General features: G+C 38.6%; 1 protein-coding gene across 2 annotated transcripts in view; it reads right to left on the bottom strand.

Annotated features, from left to right (window-relative positions):
- Positions 1–23,553, bottom strand: part of ST6GAL2 (ST6 beta-galactoside alpha-2,6-sialyltransferase 2) — a 170,175-nt gene that overhangs the window by 106,437 nt on the left and 40,185 nt on the right. The window contains exon 3 of one of the 2 annotated variants that reach the window (XM_064407966.1): positions 3,869–3,934. The exons of the other annotated variant lie outside the window; for it this stretch is intronic. The gene's annotated coding sequence lies outside the window, so the exon portion shown is untranslated. The remainder of the gene's footprint in view (positions 1–3,868; positions 3,935–23,553) is intronic. 2 annotated transcript variants of the gene reach the window in all.

The following is a 23,553-nucleotide window of genomic DNA, read 5'->3' as shown; positions in this document are numbered from 1 at the left end:
AAAACTCTCCATTGGGACCACTCCTTTCTTTACCTTGTCTTAAAGGTTTCTCCAGCTCAGAAAGGCCTGAGGAGTGACCCTCTCAACAGCAAGCTCCAGCCACAAGCACTGGAGCTCAAGATGTGCCTGGATGTGTCCCCACGTGCCCAGCTGTGACCACAGGTACTGAATAGTGGCTCTGGGAGAAAACTCCACAGGTTCTGTTTGGTTCAGTAGCTGGGACCAGACAGGCCAAGGCAGTTCTCTTCAATAATATTGGTATACTCCAATATTCCATGAGCAAAATTACTGTAAAATTGTGGTATTTTTGGAAAATTGTCTCCCACTCAAAAAACCTCAGAATATTTTTTTCTTTGCAGTTCTGTGTGAGATCTTTTCATGGAAACTTTTAAAGCAAATAGTCATGTTTTCTGGCTGTATTTTTATTCCACTTTGGCAATTATTGATCACATGGTCTAGCTTACAATTCTTTGATTTTCTTGCATTAAGAACAGGAGGGGAAACCATCCTGACTTTGTTTTCCACAAGAGTATTTTATATTGTGAATCTTTCTGCTGGATAACTAGATGGTCATTAACTCGTCCATCTTTAATAGTTGAAGCAAAAGTGGAACATGACTGCTGTGATTCACAATTAACTGTATATTTCCTTTCCATTATCAAGCACACCATGCTAGGTGGGAATTTGATGTGTCAAATCTATGACATATACCTTTCTTTGGTCTGGAGGTACCTGCATTTTCCCATATATGTGTATGTGTTCTGCCCATTCCAATATTTTTAGCATCCACCTTGCCCTGATCTGACAAAGCTGCAACCCCCTGAGATTGCTTTCAGTACCCTCTTTCTTCTTTGTCTGCCAGGTTCCTTGCACTGAGTACCACGAGTAACTTTTCACTGGGTAACAAGGGTAACTTATCACAGAGCATGAGTGAGCACCTCTCATGACGAACAGAGGAGTGTGTTTTGCTGCACCAGGATTTGTTGCAGTGTCAGGAGACGAGAGAAAATCTTAATTTTCAGTCAGTTATAGATATCAAATGAAGCCCAGACAGGTGCAGAAGAAGCAGATGTAACATCAGATGCCTAGATAGGCATGTCTGTGAAAATGTCCCAGAAATGCCAAAAGCTGTAGGGTGTGGGCACACATTGCAAAGAAACCCTTAGTTACATATGACTATGAATAACAAACTGCTTGGGACTATGGTTCCTGCTCAGTTCAGAGGCTGGAAAGTGCAACTTTTTTGCTAAATTTCTGCTAGAGAAGACCTTTCAGGTCTCTGGCTGGGGTTCCATGCAAAGCAAGAGGTATTTCAGCTTGGTCTTGTGTGACAACATGGCTGTGGGAGCTGAGAGATGCAGGTATGAGCTGCTTCCCTGGAATGCTCCAGTCTTTCACAAAAGCTGCCAGAAACAGTGATCCACTGTATGTTTGTTTATGGCTATGAGCATATTGAAGACAAGCCACTGTGCACACATCCTAAAACAGAGTGGAATGAACCTGGACCCTTTGGCACATTTTGGTGCATCCTGACAGTGGGAAGTTTGGAGACCTTTTTCTCTTTTATTCAGTTATAATAAATGTTGAATACAGCTTCCATTAGCAGGGAATGAAAAAGGTCTACAACAGCAGAACTAATAGCCCAGGACACTCATGTGGGAGACAGGAAGCCTATATCCAAATCTGTGGTCAGGCAGAATAGGGGTCCTGCATATTCACTGATGGTTTAGACTATCAGGTTACTGCTGGGCATCTCCTGTTTCCAAACAGAACTTTTCCAGTTCCTTATGGTAATACCAAGACACACGCACCCACATAAGAAGGCAACATGCACATACACACAGATCTGATGGCATTAAAGACAACACAAAATGTGGAAGAAAAGCATTCAGCATCTGTCAGTCACTCAGTATCCTTCATTTGAACAGTAACATCAGATTTCATAAAAAGCAGGCTGTTAACTATGTAGGATGGAGGCTATAGGATCTTCCTTGGCCTAAATCATGGCATACCAGCAAGGAAATTTGCTCACAGTCATAGAACACCCAATACACTGGGTGATGAAACTAAAAGGTGGTACTTTTTCTTTTCATGCTCTTGGTCTTCAGGCTCCAAATGCATGGTTTACATACTAAAAAAATACTTTCACATCCAATTGATGTGACTAATTTCCTATCATACTTAATATTTTATTGTACAATTGGTTTTCTTGGAATAGATGTATATTTAATCCCTTCTTTTGCAGAGCTTGAATTTTTACTTTCCTCCCTTTTCATCCTTGCAAGAATGTAGCTGACTGTTTCTGACTTCTCTCCTTTTGACTTCATAGATAAAAGGACCAATTTTTGGAGATAGTGTGCTGCCTAGAAAATATTTTTTGTGTCAATAAATTACTTGTTCCTTCTCAAAGAACATTTCTATATCTCTTACTGACCTCTTGCTCTTGGTGTGCTTGAAATATTTGTTTTCTCACCATTCCCCCACTCTGTGATCTCTAGGATTTTCCACTTGAGTTCTCATGTGCTTTCTTAATTTTATTCTTACTCTCTTTGTAGTCTATGGCCAGACATTGCTGCCATTGTGGCCAGCAGATGAGGTCACCAGCTACATGTCAATATTTGGCAGAATTGATATCTATGTCTCTATTTTTGCTATAGTAATATCAGTCAGAGGCCAGAGCTCCAAAGCATTCTCATAACTTCATCTCCAGTCCTTGCCCTGAACAGAGGAGAGGCTGAATAGGCAAAGGATGGCACCATATGCACAAAATTTAACTTTGCTTTGCTTTTCTTTACTGGAGTGATTTTCAGCCTAAACATGAAGGAAAGTCAGATAAATATTTATCAACTTGATTCTTATCTGAAACAAAACATATGCTTATGTATTCATTATCAGGAGCACAGTGATATAAATAGCATGATGGCACACACATACTAGACATCCAGTTCAGGAAGCGTTTGATTTGATATATTTATGGGAAAATACTATTAGATTTTGGCATATATGGCATATCTTAAATCCTAACCGTACTTTTATGTAAAGCTGCAAAACTAGAAACTCTGTGTTAGCCACTCTGATGGACAATAAGTACAGATATTCACACAAGGATGAACCTTCAGGAGGAAGAAAGTGCATGTAACTGCATCAGATATTTGAAATGAGAAGTCTGACATTTCCTTACTTGGCCTGCAGTAAAGAGAATCTAACAGTAATTTGCAGAAGCACCTCAAATCACAAAGTATTTTTGTTGTTGATGGTTTCAGTAGTATTATGTTTGTTTTAAGCAATTCATTGGCACTGCCTTTTCCTATCTTATCATAAACTTTCTGACAATGAAATAGCTGAATGTTACTCTTGCAAAAGGTAAAAAAGAGAATTGATTAAAGATTATCACAGTGTTAAAGCTAAAGAGATACAAAAAAGATCTGGTTTAATACCAGGAAACAACATACATTTTGCTTGTTTTAGTGTTCCTCTCTGGAATGCTTCAACAGGCATAACAGCCAAACATTGCCAAAGCCAACAAGACTGGCAAGAACAATGCCCATATTTAGGGGACTTTGTGAAAAATACAGGAAGCTTTGAAAATCCTGATAAAACTGACCCAGAGGCCAGCACCCACTCCTTGGTTTTGCTGTCGGGATCCTGGGAGACTCCATTCATTCCAGTGATATTTTTCAAGTGTGGACGAGACGACAAAGCCAAGTTCACCCTCTAACAGACTCAGCCCTGTGTGTGCTGCTGCTGTAGCCTGGCAGAACATTTTCATCAGCAGGTTTTTCACACTGAAAAATCCCACTGTGTTTCCTATTTCCTACACTGTAGTCTCTAGTAAGAGAACAGCAGGGTTACACAACCACCCACTTACCCTGCTCCTCTGTGTCCTGGGAAGTCAAGACGCCCTGTACCATTTGAAAGGTAACTGGAACCTGACCTGAGAGAAAATGGTAAAAAATTGAGTTTAACCACTATGTAAAATCATGCAAAAATTATAAAAAATACTACTTGTCTGCCTATAATTTTAATGAGATACAAAATGCTACAATATTTTCACATACTGGAAAATTATTTTCATTGTTTGCAGGTGTTGGTGTTTCAAAAGGGGAAAATACTGTTATTCATGAATTGATATAGAAAAATATTCTGGGAGATTTTGAGTAATATGCTTGAAAGCAGAGGCATGATGAACAATGTTTATAAATAATAATGTGCTAGGATAAAAAGTGGCATAAAGAAAATAACAGATTTTAAACTCTGAGAGGTCATGAGGGTCATAGCTATATACAGCTGAGAGAGTTTAGGATTTAGAGAGAAAGGGTATGGGTAATAATTTGAAAACACTGTTTATCATATAAGCATCTCAAAAAATCCCAAAAGAACAGTCTGTCTAGCTTAATCTAGCCTTTTTTTTCTATAACAGCTGAACAAGTCTGTCACTAAAAGTGGTGAGCGTTTCACTGTGGTTTTCTGGTGCGTGTACAACTGATTGTTCAAAGACCTGTAGGAAGATCTTCTCTATATTATAGCAAGGGGGAGTAAGAGAAAGAAATTTAATTTGTACAAGAGAAAGAGGAATGGATAATTATACCCTGTTTTTCTAAGGAAACTAGACTTATCTTGCTATGCTGCCTGTGCTCTTTTGTGTCTGTGAGGTGGGTGCATGACTTTGGAACATGTTGACTAATTTCAACTTAATGGGCAGAAAGGCAGAATTATCAAACATATTGAGCTCCTACTATTGCCAGAGATAGAACATTTGAACTCCCAGTCACTTATCCCACCACTATTAGACACCAGGAATACACACCTGTCAGGGAGAGTATGGATGAAAATTAGAAAAAACCACTCAGTGCAAGCAAGTTCTTTTGCTTGCAGTGTTTCTGGATTGTGACAATTATTTTCTTAACTTGAAGCAAAAAGATGGCTCAGTCTCAAAATGAAATCCAAAATGGATAAAAGCTCACGGCTTAGTAAGCAAACAACAGAGAAGAAGGCTGGAGGCTTATAATTTCCATTTGCCCTAGGTGGACAATCCATTTTGCTTCCAGGATATTCTTGGAATGATGATGAAGAAATAGAGAAAGTGAATAGGTCTACATTCAGGCTGAAAGAGGAAGGTGAAAATCATGATCATGGAAAGAGTGGAAATAGCATGCAAGTGTGGCATATGGCTATTTCAGGGAGACACATCTGAAGAGGTTAAAACAAAGATGATCGTACCTAAAGGAGCACCAGTCAGCAGAATAAAATGGACAGCAGTGAAATTTAGGAACTTCAGTTACTCTGCCACACTATATTAAAAAGTTTTTATGCCTACTCTGTTTCCTTATGAAGAAAGTACTAAAATTGATCCTAAAATACAGCAGCAAAGATCTTTAAAAATGCCAAGTTTTAAATGAGAAATAGCACATCATTTGGGGTTGTCCTAGTAGCTATCAGAAAGGGACCTTCCTGGGCAAAGTTTGTTTTTCCTTCTCCACACTGATGGGAATTGTGTTCTGACAAGTTCTGAATTCAGAGGAACAAGGTGAGGAGTACCTGACCAGACAATTTCCGCCATCCAAATGGAGCAGCATGGAAGGAACATTAAGTGGTGCCCATTAGAAGAAGAGAAATAGCTCGAGTGCTGCCAGAAAAATACCTCACAACTGCAGCTCAGTTGATAGGTGCCACTCCTCAGCAGCAGATCACTGAACTTTCAAAGTTTGTCCCAGGCAGAGGACAAGAAGAGGAAATGCAGCATGGGGGCTGGTGTACCTGAGGTACACACAGGAGTTCCAGACAGCAGTACTTCTCTGAAGGATAAGGTTAAATTTTCTATGAAAATTGTAGGAGAAGAAAATGACAACACAGCTGAACTATAAATCTTATCAAAGTTACTATCAGAAAAGTGGAAATTACTTATTCGGTTTTGTAAATCAAAGTTGACCTTCACTGCTTTCTTACCCTCAAGAGCTCATTTGTTGCTATGGAGAGCTCCTACACAAATATGATATTGTATGTAGAAGTAAGTACCTATCAGACAAAAAAATCTAGGAAAACACAAACGTACATTTCACAGGAGGTCAGAAAGAATTGCTAATTTAGGTGAATAATGACAGTTATAAATATGTAGTGCAGCTTTAAAAAAATAAAGGCCATGATTTATTAAGAAGTGAATGTTGCAGATAATAGATTTAGTTTGCAAGGTAAGGCTGCCATTCATATAACTTTATGTCAGTTATCACAACTGCAATAAAAAAATGTACAACAACACAAATAGTGTTTTAAAAAATAAATGCATCAGCTTTAGCAAAAGTATTAATTACTATTTTATGCCTAGCACCAGAACAATCTCATTATCCATTTTTCAAGACTCAAAGACATGTTTTTAATAAATCATCAAAAATCTCACTCTTAGTTTAGAGAAATAACCCTCTAAGCAGGGAATTATCCAGTGTGTTTCTTCATTTTCCATTACCACAGTGCTCTTTCTGATTTCTATCATGATTAATGTGAGCCAAGATTATTGTTAGCATGAAGTGTTTTCAGCTCTTCCTGGAAGGCAAGTGTGTGGAATATTGTATTTCCATCACCTTATTGTAAAAACTGCAGATAATTCAGGTCTGAAAAATCAACAGAACAATTATATTTGCAAGCAAAGGATTGCATAAGGTTTTACAAACAAATTGAGTAATAACTGGATGAGAGCTCTTTGTGGAATGTTAATCACTTTCATAGTCATGAATATGATAGATCAATGAAGGGTAAAGGTTTCATGCATAACTAACATTAGTTACTTATGGGTGAGGAACAGTCTAATTTAAAAAATCTCAGAATTCCTCTTAACCATTAGGATAGCAATCCCCTTGATTTTCTGAAGCTCATCTGCAGGTGGCACAGACAGAAATGCAGAGACAGACTGCATGGATAGCATATAGTTCAGATGTAGTTTCTCCACTCAAAATCAAATCACCAAAATATTTCTTGCCCCTTAATTTGTTTCCAGGTACAACCTGAACAACTCTGTAAAGAATATATTTCTCCAACAGTCAGTCTGCTTGGTAATATTGTAACCAAAATATTGGCTAAACTGGAACTGTGAGACTGACATTTTTTCATGGTGGGTATATTCTATTTTCAAATACTCCTTTGCATATTCTCAGTTTTGCTTTGGAGTTTGAATTCAGTAAATATGATTTCCTGAGCATGGCCTAAGCTCATTATGAGTTTTGGTGAGATGGTCCTGTGTTTTCTATGCATTTTCTAACACAAGCAACTTCTGCTGAATCACAGCTTCCACATTTGCATTACCAAGCAGCCTTTTGCATACACACACTCTCAGAGTCTCACCTATTTAATGTGGTGAAACAACGGATGACCAAGGATAGTGGTGGCAATGGGTGACTGTAAGAATAACTGCACTTGTTGGACAGAATTATTTTCAGCCTGGTGTTTCAATAGTGGCCAGGAGTGGATGCTTAGAAAGAACTCAGACATACAAGCTGATTCTTCTCCAAGCACCAGGACCTGGAGGTGATGACATTTGCAGAGAACACAAAGTAATTTTAATTAGTCAAGACTGTAAACAGACTGGAGGAATTTTAGAAGGGCCTTGGGAAAGGGGGAGATGAGGGAATGGTAAATGACACTCTGCTGTTCTCAAATGTCAGGTAAGGGGCACTGGAGGTGGCTGCTTGACACCTGAGCCACTGGGGCTGGCTGCTGAGTTATACACTTGGGATAATTACATGAGCCAGAGACATGGACATCAATTTGGAAAATCTAGTAAATCTCAAAAGGTTTATCCTATCACAAAGGAATGCCAAATGGCAGGATATGAATAAATAGGATAACAAAGTCAAGAATGTAGGGAAGCTTATTTCATTTAGGTGAATAATATGAATCAGATCTAGTAAATAGGAATTAATAAAATAATTTGACTTTTAAGCTTATTGGTATTTCTAAATCTATTCATTCCTCATATTTCTTTGTTTGTTTCAAGTATTTTTCATAGCAGTAGCACAAACTTGGACCTTATTCTGTAATGAAATCCACTAAAGTTACAATGGTGCCAATGTGCTCCTGGCAGCCCAATAGTAAAGGAGATGGCAATAATCAGAAAAAATGTAATGAAGTTCTATAGCACTTTAAAATAGCTCAGATAACATATATTTTCAAAACTAAAAGAAAAAAGTGATTAATGAAGTTAATTTTAAATGAAGTGGGATTTTTATCAATATACCTGCCAAAACAATGTAATGGTCGGAGTACTGTCAAATATTATTACAAAATAAATATATAAAGTGACACTGAATGACCTGACTTGTTCTCCACTCCATGGCAGCTTTCTCCAATTTGCTTTGCACTTGGAGTGTACATTGCCCCACAACAGCAGCTGCAGTGTAATGCCAAAAGTTTTTTTTTAATGAACCCCTGTAATTTTCTAATAAATAGTCATATTTGTAGTAATGACAATAGAAAGGCTAAGTATTTATTTATTGGAAATTTTTTTTTGTATGTTCCTTCTTTCTAGGACTGGGGAGAAGCAGAGGAGACATTTTGAGCTACAGTATGGAAACAGTAGGCAAAATATATCACATACAGAAATCTTAGAATCAAACATAATGAGGACTGCATATTCAGGCTGCTCTGCACTCTAGATCCTTGTCAAATCTGTCTTACACAGCTGCTTAACTTTTGCCAATCCAACACATATCAGTGCTGGAAAATGTTTATTTAGGTAGTGCTGAAAGCACTTCCAATTACTTGAGCAGTGTTATCCATCATTGTGACTGCTTGCTTGAAACTTCTGACATTTACATGAGTATCTTTGGGGGAGGGACTTTGTTGTTGCTTTTAGAAATATTTTCTCTGTCTCTAGCACATTATTAACATGATTAGGGATTCTTGTACTTCCACTCTTGCTGCAAAACAGAATTCACAAATGCTGTGGTGCCTCCATGCTGTGGAGTTGATTAGGGATTCTCTTTGAGTTTGCTCAACCTAAAATGCCTAATATAACTAAAAAAGGAGGATAAAAATAGGATTTCAAGTCCCCAAAATGAATTAAAAAGAATATGAATATCTGCAGTGTTGATCAGGGACTTGGTTGGTAACAGACAGTGTGTGTGCACCAGCATTAACAGAAACAGATTTTTTTCTAAAATAGACTTAGGTACAATGATACAGAAATTGCCTTACACCAGAGCAAATATTTCCATGTCAGAAAATCAGAAAAAGAAAAAGGGAAAGAAACTGGCATACAATAGCCTTAATGCCAATGCAACAGTGTTTTTATTAAACAAAAAGACTTATTTTACAAGACTTTTCTACCTCTAGCACATGAGTGTTTGTCATTCACACCCTTTATTCCCTCTGCCTGGCAGAGGGCTCTTCGGTCATGATTTTGGGTCTGCTTACCTTTAATTTTTTTAGCTCAAGAGTTAAAAGGATTTTTTCTTTTCCTGCTCACTTCTGAAACTGATTATCTCAGGGAAAAAAATATGTAAAGCATGTTGTTAGATTCCCTTACCATGGATTCAAGTATTCAAGATGCAAAGCCTTTTTAATTCAGACTGTGCCATCATGGCCTTGGGGCAATCAGGAATTAAACATGGAGCTGCTGGCTCTCAGACATGTTTTCCCTTAGTGTACTACATATTCCACCCTTTGGTACATTGTCTCCAGCATTACTGCTTGTGCCAGGACAGGCTTCTCTTCAGGCTCCTTTCTGTGACCAGCAGCAGACAATGTGAGCTCTGCTCTATTCAACATCCCTCGTGGATTTTGTGCCTCAGTGCCGACCTTTTATGATACCCTATTGTGAAAATCTTTTTTCTAGTAAAAAATCCTAACACACTATTTCATCTCCATAATCCCAATGCCTTTTGTATTATCCATGGTGCTGAGGCTGTTTCTTGTTAGCCTCAGTCTAAGATAATTCTTTCAAGCCACAATGAAGTTGGGTCATTTTACATTTCTTGCTCAAACTTGTCAAATTTTATAGCAGTAATAGGTAGCTCTTGAATCACATTTACTTCAAACCCTTCTTCCTGCAGCTTCTTCCTTTCAGTGTTTATCAGCACTCTTAAAAGCATGTCTGATAAAAAAAGCCCTTTACTGGGACAGTATTTCAGTTTAATGAGGATTTTTGCAATTTTATGATCATTTTCTGAAGTCTATGTAGTGCTTCTTTGCACAATGACTTCGGTAATAGGGCTTCTGAAGTTTTATAGGCTGCATCTCCTCTGACCTATTTCTCTTTATAAACATTTATGCAACTTCTCACAAACAAAACATTTGCTGGTGTATATTTTCCAGGCTGAGAATTTAATTTTTGTGTTTCAGAAGAATACACAGCTACTCAGAGGGGCAGGCTATCTTTGCTACAGGCTAGATTCAATTTTTTTTTGCTTCAATAAGGGGGAAGAGGCACCTGCTACTGCCTCCAATGTGTTGTTTAACCTCCTAGCCAGTTGCTAAAGACTTCCCCACTCCCTACCTTGCCCATCATCCCTGTGGCAGTCCATAGTAAAGCTGATTTGGGTGCTTCTCTGTAGGCATCTTTACAGATTACATAAGACAACTTCAGAGCATGGATGTGGGGAGACACCTCTTCATATGGTAAATTGACTTGCTTATAAAATTGCATCAAACAGTATTTTTAGCATCTCTTACTTTTCTCTGCTTAATTAACTTGAACTATAAATTTATTTTGCTTCTGCACAGGAATTGCAAAATGCTTGTACTGTATCAGATTAGAAATAAACATTTTAAATCAAGTAAATGTTAAAAAGAGGTTTGCAAATGACCCAATATGGATAATGGAAAGTCAAGCTAGCAGCCTTAGTCATAAGAACAAAATTATTCCTTCCTCCCTAAGCTCAATGACAGCAAAAATCAAGCTTTCAGTAGAAGTCTTGTAGTTCACACAACATTAGGCACATTCTGAGTAAATTTGCTCAGCTACCATATGTTTCCACAAACCAGTGTGAAACCTGTCCATCAGGTTAATAATCAAAGGAAATGCAGATATGACCAGAGAAATTTCTACTTGGTGGTTTCTTGCAGCAGCAAAGTCTCTATGAGTCAGCCAGATGTTCCAGAATGAATTATTCAGAAAAGAATTTTCAAGTTAATTCTGTGAAATTAGTTCCTCATATTTTGTATGAAACAAAAAGGTGTTGAGCTTGTGAAGGCAAAAAGATATCATCCAAACTTTCTATTCTTGGTACATTTAGGAAATTAAGTCTGCCTCTTCAATTCAAAACTTACAGACGGGTAGGAAAATATTATGAGTTATTAATATGCCTCCAGCATGCTAAAAGCTACATTAAAGATTTTAAGATGTTACTGATCCCAGAGAAATGTAAAAGAATCCCTGTGACTGGAATGCCCAGGAAAAGGAACTTATTCTTTCAAGAACACCACAGAATCATAGAATTTTTTAGGTTGGAAAAGACCTTCAAGATCATCAAATCCAACCATTAAGCCCCACTGCCAATTCCAGCATTACACCATGTCCCCAGCTGTCACATCCACATCTTTTACATACTTCCTGGGGTGGTGAATGCTCTACTTCCCTGGGCAGCCTGTTCCAGTGATTGACAATCCTCTCAGGGAATAAATATTTCCTAATATCCAATCTAAAGCTCCTCTGATGTAACTTGAGGCCCTTTCCTCTTCTCTTAACGCTTGATATTTGTAAGAAGAGGCCGACCCCCACTTGCCTACAAATCTCCCTTCAGGGCATTGTAGAGAACAATAATGTCCCCTCTGAGCCCCCTTTTCTCCAGGCTGAACAATCCTAGCTCCCTCAGCCACTCCTCATAAGGTTTGTGCTCCTGACCCTTCCCCAGCTCTGTTGCCCTTCTCTGGAAAGGCTTCAGTCCCACAATCTTCTTCTTGTAGTGGGGGCCCAGAATTGAACACAGCATTTGAGGTGTGGCCTCACTGGTGCTGAGTACAGGGAGACAATCCCTGCCCTGCTCCTGCTGGCCACACCATTGCTGGTACAGGTCAGGATGCCACTGGCCCTCTTGGCCACCTGGGCACTGCTGGCTCATGTTCAGCTGCTGCCACCAGCACCCCCTGGTCCCTTTCCACCAGGCAGCTTCCCAGCCTCTCTGCCCCAGCCTGCATGAGGTGGTTGTGACCCACATAAAGGATCTGGCACTTGGACAGATTGAATCTCATACGAGTTTACAGCGTCTTTAAAAGAACCTGATCCTTCTGTGCTTCCCATAGAGGTTTAAGAGCAGACACTATTTCCAAAGTCAGGTCTTTGTCATCTGTATTTGAGTGAAATTTATGCACAGTCTCTAACACAGAATGGAATTAAAAATCCACAGTGATCACTGGATTATCTTGGGATATAAAGTAAGCATTAGGCTTTTGCTAGGCTGATTTGCCTTGGAAAGGGGTTGACTACTTAAGAGTCTTGTGTCCTTCATAAATGTGTTTCTGCTTCAAAACTCTGAGTTGGTGTCCTTGATGCAGAAAATGATGCTTTTTTTTTTTTTCCCCAAGAAAAATTGCAGAAGTTGCCTTATGTAAAATATATAGAAAATTATGTATGTTTGCAATCCTAAAGTGTCTCATTGTTCCCACCACACACTTTACAATAAATTCAGCATTAGGACTCCCTCAGAATTAATTGCTGGCTATTAAAATGCCAACTAAACAAATAATTGAAATTAAAGTATTTTGGAAAAAACCAACCAACCAAAACAAAACAGCTGTGGTTAATAGACTAGACTCCCCTTAAACCCTTAAAGCATAAACTCAAAATATGTTGCAGAGCAAAAAAAAAAAAAAAAAAAAGTACTTCACAAGAAATTTAGAATTTTTTTAATATTTTTTTTTTTTCGACTAATATGGATCAGGTCTCCTAAAAACTAAAAACCAGGAGTGAGAAGAAGAGGGCAGAAAATCCCCTGGGAAGCATTAATTATCAGAGTTGTGGAGGATAGGACAAAGAGGCAGAGACTTGCTCTGTAGAAGCTCAAGATCCTGTACTAACACTGCAATGATATTCAAGAGCAACTTTTCCCTTCATAGAAGGATGCCAGGAAAGAAATGGAAACTGGTGGAGAGGCTGGCTGGAGAAGCCAAGAGATGCTCAATCATGGTGCATAACAGGAGATCAGCCACTCTGGAGGTGGGCCAGACTGGAACTTTGTGAGTTTATGAGTTTCTGTGTTACCAAGAGACTGAGTAGTTTCACACTATTCATAGTCCAAGTATATTGTGTTTGTACAGATAAAGCAAAAGGTGCATTATCACTGCCATGTTTTCTTTCATGTCATTCATGTCAGCAGTACAAACTTTCTGAGTTTGTCTGCAAAGTTTCCACCATTCCACATTTATTGCCTCTTTGCAGAAGTGGGTTTTTACTTCAAACCAAATCCACATTCTTTTCTTTTGCTTTCCCTTAATATTTGACTGACCTTGGTACAGGGACATCTCAAGGCCGTTTTACTTCCCATGAAAATCAAGACTAGGGGGAGCACCCCAAAAATCCAGGAGCAGAACTGGGAAAGGAGTTAGCCTGAAGTCTGCATGCCTAGAGGACCCCTTTTGCCTCTGCAGAAGACAAAATTTCCAAGGCTGGGGCCCCCACCACAGAAAAGGAAAAGCAGGAATGAAGCTGAACCTGACTAGAATTCCACCAACTCAGCATGAGTGCTTCTGAAGTTGAAATAAAATTGAAAATGTAATGTCAGTCAAATGTGATTATGTCAAAAAAAGCTGTTTATCTCAGAGCAAAAGGTTTGAATCAGTACCAAACTGCCTCAGCATCTGCCATTCCTACCTCTAATTCAGCCTGTAGTTAGTGCTGTGTTTCTTGTGTATTTTCAGCTAAAACCATGGGCTCTTTAGGCTCTATTCTGGGGCCACTGCAAATCACTATTTATCAGTGAATTAAGCTGACTTATTCTGGTTTGCTCCTGTTGGTCCTGGGGCAAGGTACGGCAGAGTTCTGGTAGCACTTTTGCAATTAGATGAGAGGAGGGCAGATGAATAGTCCTACTTTTAAAATGCCACCAAATGCCATTTCTCCCACTGTGTCATCTTCCAGCTCCATGTTAAGACTTCAAGGCAGTCTCTAAGATTGATCCTGAAAAACATAGCAGTTAGACAGCACTGAGGATAGCTGTACATTTGTTCCCTAGAAGGCCTGATCTTTCATATGGTATCTTCACAACACCAGACCAGGCATATGATGCTAAGGCACAGCTGGGATTTGCCACTAGTCTTTGCATGCCTACAAACTGCACGTGCACAGCATGAAATGGCAAATGAAAGAAACATGAAAGAAAAGACATTTTCACCCCCTCAGAAGTAGAAAGAGAATGTTAATTCCTAGGCCACATCTCTTCCCTCAAAATCCCTTCAGGAATAAGATGATACATAATTTGCTAGTTGCTACAATGTTAGAGGGAGAAAATTTGTTCTTTCTGATTCTATATACTGAGATGTGCCACAGTACCAAAACATCAGTAACAGACTGTGCTATTATTATACTATCTCTTTAAAAATTTGTCAGTAGGAAACAGTAAATTGAAATTAATACAGCTGTAGAAATACCCATGTAAAAAACTAGTGCTTGTTTTCTCAACTAGTGGACATTTTTCCTTTACAGGTGCCCCTTAATTGGTACCCTAAGCTTATGGATTGACAGGTTATGGATTAGGTGGATGTTTCACTCTTTGTCTCTGTTATGCTCCTTTAATGGTATCTAAAGTGAAGTGTCTAGACTCCAGCATCTAAACCTCTTAGACATTTCTGATAGTCGAGCCTCATCATTTTTGCAGCATTTCCTCAATAAATACTCCTCTCTTTGTCTTTTATCTGCCACAAAAAAAGCCCAAAACTGTATCAAAGCTATAAAAAATCTCTTTCTTCAGTGACAAAAGATACTGCCACACTTTGTCTTCCTGAAGGGAATTAGGAACCTCTTGATTAACTTCAGTGGGAGCAGAGTCAGACCCAGGATCCCACAGTATGCATTCTTTTGCTTGATAAGTTGTAGTTGCTTTGCATTGTTTAGCTATGTACAGACCATATTCGTTAGTCATTTTCATTTGTGACACGGATGAATTCATTAGTTTCTGATGCTGATTTAAATTCATAACTATTACTTATAATTAATTGCTAATGAAGGCTATTAGTGCCTAGCTGACATTTTCCCCTTCCTTGCTAAATGCTAACAAGTTCGAGCACAGGAAAAAGGGCCTGTCTCAGACAGGAACTGACTCATTTTAACAAATAAGCCGAAATAGTGCTATTTGCCTTCTAGAACATAAGACCTTCTCTACCACAAGTACAGAGCACTGCCTTATAGAAAGTAAAATAATAAAATATAGATATATAAATATAGAACATAAAATAGTAGAATCAATGCTACAAAAAAAGCTATATTGTTTTACACAGCTGTTTGCAAATACAGTCTCATCCTTCCCCTAATCTTCCTCCCCTACAGACATATATGAGCCACAGAGAAGTATTTCTAGTGCATTTGTACATTGGTAAGCACAGACAATGGGGCATCAAGGGAAACTGGCATCTACTGCTTGAAAAGCAATCTTTCAATGATGTCAGAGAAGTTATTCCAGATTGGATCTGGTATATAAAACTACTGAAGCCTTGATTTCTCCATTTTCCTTTCCCTCATACACCAGGCCAGCTGCAAAGAACAGTTAAAGGTAGACACCATGGGTGTGAAAGCAACATGACATGCAGACAGAAGGGAGACTTCTGGCCCATGCCAGCTTTTGGAATACAATTCTCCCCTACATAATTTACTTGTTGAACTGATAAAACAGAAATAAAATGACATAAATGAATACATTTCAGCTGGGACATGGTAGTTCCAGTTTTATTTCAACTTTACATTTGTCTTGCTATCCTCAACAGAAGAAACAGAGAAAATTTTGTCATTACCCCTGAAACATAATGTTCTCTTCTTACTGCACTGGAACACAAATTTAAATCTAGACCTTGTGAGGTAGCTGCTTCATGAAACCATCTCTTCCCTTAGTTTTGGATGATTACAGAACATACAAATCTGTGGTCAGACAAATATACCAAAATAAAAAAAAAAAGAAAAAAAAGGAGGAAATGAGCAGGTATCTGTTCTCTCAATTGCCTGAGTACAAGACAGAGACTAGTGACACAAAGGGGTACTCATGGACCTTGCAGAAATGCTCAGTGTCCTTTCGACCTTTTTAGGAGTCCTTGGCAGGATGAAACAGGAAGAGGGAAAGCCAAGGTACCAGATACTTTTCCCCAGAAAACATGGATCCTTTGTGTGAATCTCACAAAATAAAGCTGATTTTTCCAGCTTTATTTTGTGAGACCACTCTCAAAAGGGATTTATGAAGAAGTACATGCTCAGGATTCCAGTCTGAAACTGGGAACAGAAAAGGCACAGGAGGTTGAAAAGCCAGTATAATTTGAGGGAACCTTGGGCAGATGCTGTGAATTTGGCATTCTATGGTTGTGCTTTGTAGAGAAGCCCTGATTAATTGTTCTTGTAATTTAATATTAATCAGAAGAGTCTATTAAGGCCAATGCTTTATAAAAGCTATTTTCAATGGAGTTTATGTAAGAAACACTATATTCTGCTTAACATTAAGTACTGACTAACATTTTAAACTGAGATATCAACCATGCCTAAAACATTCAGGGAAATCTTAAAACAAACAGTGACTATAGCAAATCTGAAGGATGTTAATATAAAGGTAAATGACCTGCAAAAGTCATCTTTCCAAACCATTGGGAAATCAGAATGTTTATTTATGATTGCAAATATGTACTTGGCACTTGAATTTTTATACTGTGTCTTCCTAGCTCTTCTAATCATTAGTGCCCCCGTGGGCTCAGATATTTCATTTCTGCTTAACTCAAGTGTGCACAAAACCTCAACTAGTTTTCCTGTGTGGTATTTGTTGATGCTTTCTCAAACTTAATATTCATAAAACCTCACTGATACAGCCACTGACAGAACCAAATTCTAAGAGTGGTGTCTAACAGTTGCTATCCACTCTGCCTGCTCCAGTATCCTCAGATTTCATTCTGTTTGTCACATGCCTGGACTGTTCTGTAATTAATTAAAAGCTTAAAATGGAAAGGCAATGGGAAAATGGAAAGGCAAAGGGAAAAGTAGAAGCTCCAGGACTGAATGATAGGTTGTGTACTAGCCCAGTAAACACAAAAGAGCCTTGGCTGTAAATTATGCACTTTGCTGATAAAGATCAGCGATGTGCAGTTGAATAATGTTATCTGTAACTACCATTCCTCTTGGAGGTGTGGATACATCAGGAGATGATTATGTTGAGAGCATGTCTGGAACCTGATGCAAAGGGATTTTCTTTTTGGTATTCTAGGGGACATGTTTTTTGAAAGCTGTTTTGCTGTATGTGAATAAATGAGACTCACACACGGAGAGGGAGCCATGCAAATAGAGATCACAAAGAACTGCATGCCCAGGGCTCACTGTTTAGAGCTCTGCTTTGCTCTGTCTTTTTCTATCATTAGCTGTGGAAGGTCAGATGACAGGGCAGGAAGCCCTAAATTGTGGCTGCTCTTTATGTGCTCTATAAATCACATTCCCCATGAGTTCTGAAAGATCTGAGGTTAGACCTTTACTAGCAATATAACCATGAATCAAAATTCAGTGGAAGTCACTGTAAAGGCTTGCACAGATTTCTATAAACCTTGGATCAAAGAAGTATACATGTAATTTGCTCTATCCTCAATTTTAGAGTGTCCCAGCACTGCAGTTTAACACACTAGGCTATTTCACTATTTAAAAGCAATGCTAAAACAACAAAATATTTCCTGTCTTGTCTGCTGTGTTATTATCATGGATTATTAACACACATTCATTGTCAAAATAAAAATAACAAAACTGTGTTTGGGCAATAGTAGGAGTGACAAAACATAAATAAGAGAAGCATAAAATGATCAAACAAATTAATTTTCCTTTATAGAAATTTTTTATGAAGAAGTATCATTACTGCTTACAACTCATGGATTATAATTAAACATAGCATTAATATTCAGTGCAGTTTTAAAAAAAATAATTGTATTCAGAAGCTGGTATATTAAGAAAGAGCACCAAACCTCATGACATATGTGATGGTTCTGCTGTATTTCAAAAATATAAAATAAAGATGAAGGCATCTTATTAATGGGGTGCAATCCATGAACCAAAATTGCCTCTGAATTTACAAATATGTAATTAAATATAACACTAACTGATTCAGTGTGATTTGTGATTAAAGGCCAACCTTGTAAATGTGGCTTCTAGTTAACATTCTTCCCAGATATTTCCTTGACAGATTCTACATTTAAAATGATGAGAATCTAAATTATTGATGTTCTTTCTCATTTCAATTATTATCAGCATTTGTGCACTTCTTATTTTTCTTTTCTTAATATTTGAAATCAGTTCTAAGGATAATTTCTCCCTGAATGATTCAATGCCAAAACCAGGTGAAATTGAACTTCTCTCACAGAAGAGCTACTCTCCTTCAATGATCTAATTTGCAATAGCTTATAACTTTTTCTTGTCTAAATTACCTTTGTGCTGACAGTTTTAGTACTTGTGGTTTTTGCTCATATATAATTTGGGGGCATAAGCTTGAAGGAAATCTACTTAACTAGTTCAGTTATCTGCTTAGGACTGTAACATATTTTACCCTACTTCCTTTTGGGATGCTAGCATGGACACACACACCTGTACACATCTGTTCGCCCTAATGTATGCCCACATGCCCAAATACAAACATACACCCACTCTCAGTGAAATGGAAATACTCCAACATGTCATCATGGATGAAATCTACAGATGGGCTAAATTAAGGTAGTTAACTGCTGTTAATGCAATTTTGGTGCTCTCTTACTGAGATATAGCCCTGTGTTTGCTGCAGTAAGGAACATGTGACTTCCTGGAGAAGGAGAAAAAAGCCCTGGGTGGACGTGAAAATAGCACACTTTCAATGCTGCAGTCAGTGTTTCTCAGCATGGCTTAAATATACCCTTTCAAATTTTCTTTCTGTCTTCCACACTCTGTCAAAGAATACAATAGGGCCAAAATCTGCTTCCAGAGAGCGAGGGTTTACAGAACCCCTGGAGAGCTGAAGGAGTGATTGTTGCCTATGATCCTGTTGCTCATAGCTGCTGCTAACACACCAGTTGACTGTACAAGAAATGGGGTTGTTCTGCCAGATAAGAGCATTTAATAAGCAATTTTTACATCTCACATGCACACACACACTCACAGATTTCTTTGAAAGAAACATACAGAATGGGAGAGGGAATGATTAACATTCAAAATGTAATCAGCTTTGTGTTCTTTTTTCTTGGGGGGGAGGGGTTGTTGGTTTGTTTTGTTTTTTTTAAGGAAGTCCTTTGCTACTGACAGACTATGGAGTACAGCTTAACCAGTCTCAACGTTAGTGGAACAGACCAGAGCTCTGAGTCTGGTGACTTTATAGAGAATCTGGGTGATGGGGGAGGAGAGAGATGAGGAAGGAGATAAGGAATTTGCAGTCAATTTCCCAAATATTAAAGAATGCTCTTCTTTAGCATATATACTTGAAAAGTTGAAATCGTTGTGTGATTAAAATGCTCCACTCTTGACTTTTGTGGAAGGCCTGGCTGCCTCCATGACCTTCTTTTTTCCCCCAAAAATCCTAGAGAGCCTAGAAAATTAATTTGTCATGGCTCATAAGAAGTGCTGCTTATTGAAGTAGAACAAATGTCTCCAGCTATGATGGGAAAATGTAACAGGATCTCTCTAATCACATCAGAAGTAGAACTGGTACATCTAAGACAAAACATTAAATTAAATACCTTTCAAAGAGTGAATACAGGCTTCACTTCTGGGAATAGGGAATCGAGAAGAGATTTGTTCTAAGATCTCAGGTTGAGATCTTAGAACAACACAGGAAGCAGAGGTGATTTAGACTGAAGACTGTGTAAACTGAGGGATGTGAAGTAGAAGCAGAGAGGCTTTATTACTGCTGTTTTGAGCTGTAGTGGGAAATGCTTCTAGCACATTGCAGGTGGTTGCAAGACTTGGAGTTCAAAGGCAGAAACAGTAGTTGTTAGAGAAGACATTCAGCATGATCAAATAATGGGAAATTGTCCTGTGGAGTGAAACATGTCAGGAAAAAAAATCTATTTCATTTTTTAAAAAAGAAGCTTTAAGAAGGCTTGATTGCAACCTAGCAGAAGGTGAAGTGACAAGAGCCAAAGGTGGAAGCTGAAGTTCAACAGACTCAGAACACAAGCAGGGTGCACATTTCATATTGTGATGATGAACAGTCTTTGAGACAACTGAGCACTCATTGACAAAGACCCAAGATTCTAAAATCAAGACAGATTTTTTCCTTTCCTCTTCTCCCTACCCTCCCCCACCCCCAGGAATATAGGTTCAGGCTAAACCAGAAGAAGATTCAGATAAACTCTTTGAACAATTCTTTCTTCAAGATCAAGCCTGATGATTGCAACTGTCTGGCAAATATTCTCGTCTACCCCATCAATGTTTCTGCCTAAGCTGTTGGTTATAATCTGAACCTGTGGCAGGTATGTTTCTTCTGTAGAGTTCTCAACATGTCTCTGATTGCTAGTAGTACATCACTGGGAAGGTCTCTTTCTCTCTCAGCTATGTTCTCCATTTCTCCACATTTCATAATGTCTTTACTACCTCTCTGTATTAGAAATTCCCTGTGTCTGTTGCATCAGTTCTGTGCAGACACTTGTGTGGTGTTATGCATGCACCTCCAGCCTGGATCCTCTCTAAGGACCTGCTTTTCCAGCAGGTCACCTTCAATTCTCTGACTCCACTGGAGCAACTTTCTATGTCAGCAGAGTTACATTTCAATAATAATTGACACAAAAATCAAACCACTCTATTAGCCTATATTTAAAAACTATTTTTGAAAGGACAATAAACGTCAAAGAAACATAATTATCAGAAGTATAGTTACACCTTACTAAACTCACACAGCGGAATCCTTAAGGCAAGGAAGAACTCTAAACAACATTGGTGTTTATGAATATGAAGTATATGTGACCCACTGCTGTGTTTTAAAAGTAGCTCCTTCCCTAAGGTGCTGAATGTCCTCCACTTCAAAATAAAAAGTGAAATGCTGCACAGCATATGTTCTCCAGCCTCAGAGTGATACACAAGAGTCTGTTTTAAACACATCACTCAGGTTCCTCCCACCTGTAACTTTAAGCACTAACTAATCCATATAGTCATGAGAGACAGAGGAAAGATCATCTTGTTGAATGATCTTAGGCTAAAGTACCTAAGACTGTACAGAGAACTGAAAGTAACTATGCTCTCAACTTTGGATCTTAAAGGTCTTAAATGAGGAAAGGAGAAGAAAAGAATTTGAATTTTAGTATTTCATAATAACACTCATTTAAGAGGATACAAAATATGAACCCACACTCATTTCTTAGCCTTCCTAATTTCTGTTCTCTTCATTTTCTCTTTTCTCCTTTTTCTTTTAATTCTATCCTTTTACTTATGCCAGCTACTTGATCCATATCTGCTGTCTGTACTATGTAAGAAATATCTTGCACCAGATAAACACGCCCCAGCAATATGATCATATTCTGTCAAAATCCCCCACTTTTATCTGCCCTCTTTGTCATCTGGGCAGGCTTCGCTTTCCACAACAGTTTTTACATGTGGAAAAATATTCTGATGTCAGAAATTAACTACCTGGAAAAAATGTGACAAGGATATCTGTATGTTGTATATCCATTTTGGACAGTCTCATCACTGGGCCAAACCCAGAGATGTGCTGCTGCAAGTGAGGAGGAAACCCAACTGTGAGTGTAAATGAAAGAAAAGGTGATGCAGAAATGAAAAGTGATATTTCTACCCTTGCTCTTTCAGTCATAATGCTGTATTAACAGAAGTTTTGCACTTAATGATCATTAATGATGTGTTGATTTCCATACAAACTATTGTAAATCTGATGTGTCACTGAATACCTTATGAGTTCTACTGTATAAAAGTACATTCAGGTTATTTGAACTCCTGTAGGATTTTTTTAAAAGAAAATCTACACTGCTATATATATTTGGGACTTCAGCAGTGTCTATGCTGGAATCAATTCTGCTCTAGTTTAAGAAGCAAAAAAGGCTGCTGCTTTGAAAAATTACAGAGGTTTTGGTAATGTCAGGGCAGCATTGCTATAAGAGTTTCCATCAGATACAGCTGATGCATTCTTCCCTACCACCATTATCAGGAATTTTCAGTAAGGTTGCTATGCTATAAACCTGAAGAGTAAAGCAAGGACACTTGTCATAACTGATTGACAACAGTGGGAGGCATATATCACCATTGTTTGAGTGCTGCATACGTGTGATAATGGGTATGTTAAAAATTGATGGATGTATTATTACAATGCAGCTAAAAGCCCGATCGTGTAGCTTTAATACATACCCTTATGGTCTGAAAAGGATAAGACTGCTCCATGATTAAACATTGCTGAAGGAGTAAATTTTACAGAAGTTGACTTAAAGTCTAAAAGATTGATGAATATGCAGGTAGTCTGAAGGCTATTTTTTTCCTTCCAGTGTTTTGTCTGGGAATCTAGTGCTGTATCCCTGTCTGGATGCTGTCTGTGGCTATCTCACACTTCTTTAATGTCAAATCAATCCAAAGAATTTCATTATTATTTTTTCTGAGTCATGCGGATAAGCTCAGATCAGGCCTTGAGGCTTCACTGGCCTTCCATGCATCTCTTCTAGAGGGATTTCTTTTATTTTTTCCTCAGCTTTCCTGCTCCTCTTCCCAAAATCAAATCCTCAGGAAGGAGACTTGGACCTTTTTCTCCTGCAATAGCATCTATGACCACATTTGCATGAGCAAGATAAAAAGAATGGAAACATAGGACAAAGTACTGTCCCTTTGACTGTCCATGCTGTTGGATGTTTGGTAATGCCACAGGAACAGTTTTGGGCTCGGTCAGAAAGCATGGTTGGAAGACAAAGGCTGTCTGTTTGCATGTGGTTTCCCAGGTATGGAAGGGAAAGAGGAGTGATTGCAATGCCCGAGTTGTGCTACACCATTTAGTCTCATTGTCTGAAATCCTTTCACCACAGTTTCCAGCTCATTTATTCATACAGGCATGCCACTGGAGAGAAGGATTTAAGTATACTGGTGGATAAAAAACTGAATATGGCCCAGCAATGTGCTCTCACAGCCCAAAAAGTCAACTGCATCCCAGGCTGCATCAAATGAAGCATGGTCAGTAGGTCAAGGGAATTGATTTGACAACACAAAGCTGGGAGGAGTGGCTGGTCCAGCAGTGTTGTGTTGCCCTTCAGAAGGACCTCGACAGATTGGAGAGATGGGCAGAGAACTGCCTTAAATTCAACAAAGACAAGTGGAGGGTCCTGCACCAGGAGATGACCAACCCCATGTACAGACTGGGGACTGACCTGCTGGGAAGCAGCTCTGAGGAGAAGGACCTGGGGGTCCTGGTGAACAAAAAACTGTCCATGAGCCAGCAGTATTCCCTGGGGGCCAAGAAG

The sequence above is a fragment of the Passer domesticus genome, chromosome 2, assembly GCF_036417665.1.
Source record: "Passer domesticus isolate bPasDom1 chromosome 2, bPasDom1.hap1, whole genome shotgun sequence".
NCBI lineage: Eukaryota > Metazoa > Chordata > Aves > Passeriformes > Passeridae > Passer > Passer domesticus.
The sequence above is the reverse complement of the archived record's forward strand: the minus strand, read 5'-3'. Positions and strand labels throughout refer to the sequence as shown.